The 2,342-nt window shown below is 36.9% G+C and overlaps 1 pseudogene; it reads left to right on the top strand.

The window, feature by feature from the left end:
- Positions 1-1,014: 1,014 nt before the first annotated feature.
- LOC138032259 (parafibromin-like) overlaps positions 1,015-2,342 on the top strand; it is an 8,790-nt pseudogene continuing 7,462 nt past the window's right edge.

Here is a 2,342-nt window from a genome sequence, read left to right as displayed (position 1 = left end):
AACTTGTTTCATCAGGTATTTGCTGATTTGAAGATTGAAGTTCCTACTTATTAAAAACCAACCTTTTACAAAAAAAAAAAAACACCAGCAAAGATGATTCAACTTCATCCTAGCATTTCTTAAATAAAACAGGAATCGGCCAGAGGATAGGCCAAATATGGCCTCTTGTTACAAATATTGTTGATTAATTATCTTCGAAAAATGCGTAGCTCCCCTCAAGTTTCTTTTTGGATTTCAATAACACTTGGTAAGATCTGCTTTTCCCGCATTTTCAGTAAACCGCGCAAAAATACCTTTGAATTTGTAGGCACCGTCCTTAATAAAGGTCATGACAAGCTAAGTGTTCGGCTTGCTTGGCTCCCAGTTGTGTGTGAGAACTGACAGTTGTCAGTTGTTTTTCTTTTCAATCAATGTAAGTGATGGTTGGGTGAACACAATAGTTAGGAGCAGAAACCAGTGGAAATGAATAGCCTGTGAATGGGTTTCCTTGGCCTGTGGCCTGACAGTAGATGGAAACTGCTTTTATCTCCGGTGACTTTTTGGAGCATGAAAGGCAGTTGAGTCATTTTTTTTTTCAAGTCAGTTTGGTTTTGTTACCAAAGCTAAACTATGTTTCATGTGCTTATCTTTTGCAGACAGAACAGCTACGGCTTGATAAGGTAATTTTGTCAATTATTTTTTTCAAAGTTATAATTAATTATTTAATGTTAAGATGAGTGTCACCTTTGTGTTTCCTGAGGAATTTTTAAGAATCTCAGTGATGCACACCCAATTTTAGCCTGGTCATCCAGTCCAGTTGTCAATTGAAACTGGTTAATGACGCAGAATGTTTTTAGATGTTATATTTGACAGTGATAATTATATGCAATGCTTGTTCTACCTTGTGTACCAACTTCTCATCAGTTTCAATTCATGGATTGATGAAGGTTGGAGGCTCGGCTTGAAGGTCACAAGGAGGGGACTGTTACCACTGAACAAATCAGGTACAGTTTTCTTTTAAAGGAGTAAAATCGTTGACTTTAACCCATTGACTCCTGGGGGTTCCCCTCTGATGAATAAAATCATCTGGCGTTAGACAGAGTAAAATAACAAGTATGGCTGGTTTAGGGGTGAAAGGGTTAATACTAATATCAATATAACACTGTAGATGTCTCACAAATTATGAATGTAGTGACCAGTTTGCAGTGCTGGAAATAATTTTTCTTTATTCACAGGACATATGTCCTTTCAAATTTTCATTTTGGTCGGACATTTGACAAATTGGACCGGACATAATTTATTGACTGACAACACCTTGAAGAAGATAACTCAAGATGTGCTGGTGAGATATCGGTCATCGTGTCCGATCATAATGTGAAATTGGCCGGACATTTTCAAAATTTGGTGGGACAATGTCCGATGACCGACTGTTATTTCCAACACTGAGTTTGTGTAATTTCCCTTGACCTTGTATGCCATGTGATCAGTGGACAATGATCATGTATCAAGTGATTTTGCAGCGTTTGTTAGTTTGGAAAGCTTGTTTACCCTCAAATACCTTTTATAGCTACAGTAGGTCTTTGAGTGTTGCCATGTCAATTGAGAAGATTGCAGCCATCAAGGCTAAGCGTCTTACAAAAAAAAAACCACGATTAAAGTTGATGACGATTTGGAAGCTGGGGTTTTGATAAGTACCAAAAATCAGTTCAAGAGGAAGGAGGAGACAAATAATTTGTCAACTCCAAAATGATGATAATAATACATGACATGTGTAACAATATTATGATATTAATTTATTATGCAGTTGAGTTTCTCTCTTGCCTTTGTTCTTCTTGTTTGCATTGTTTTGAATTGAAGCTTTCTTAATATATCTCCAAATACTGTACTGTAATTTTTTAAAATTTTTATTAGGAACAAAGGTTTTTTGTAGACGCAGAAGTTGATGTTACAAGAGACATAGTGAGTCGTGAGCGGCCTTTGCGAACAAGGACCTCTGTGTTGCAGAGCTCTGGAAAGGTTTGTGTTAATCATTGGCAAATATGTGCATGAAATTCACTCAGGAAAGTAAAATGTGCCAGAAAATCCTGACCAGCGCTTTTTGAAAGTTCGCATTTACTTGTGCTCTCATTCAACATCATACTTTTGAAGTTAAAAGTAAAAGTAGAGCTGCTTAAAGGTTAATTGTGCTAAAATAAAATAAAAACGGAAAAGAGGAAGAAAAAGGTGAGGGAAACACTTACTCACTCACTATCCTTTATGATGTCAGTTATCCACTGAACAGCAGGTCTGACATTGCATGGCCATTTCCCTTCTCTATGTTGTTTGTGTCCTCTGGGATTAATCCAGATAACTGGAGGTCCTTT

The sequence above is a fragment of the Montipora capricornis genome, chromosome 2 (assembly GCF_036669925.1).
Source record: "Montipora capricornis isolate CH-2021 chromosome 2, ASM3666992v2, whole genome shotgun sequence".
In the NCBI taxonomy this organism is placed as follows: Eukaryota; Metazoa; Cnidaria; class Anthozoa; order Scleractinia; family Acroporidae; genus Montipora; species Montipora capricornis.
This window is presented reverse-complemented; position numbering and strand designations above follow the sequence as displayed.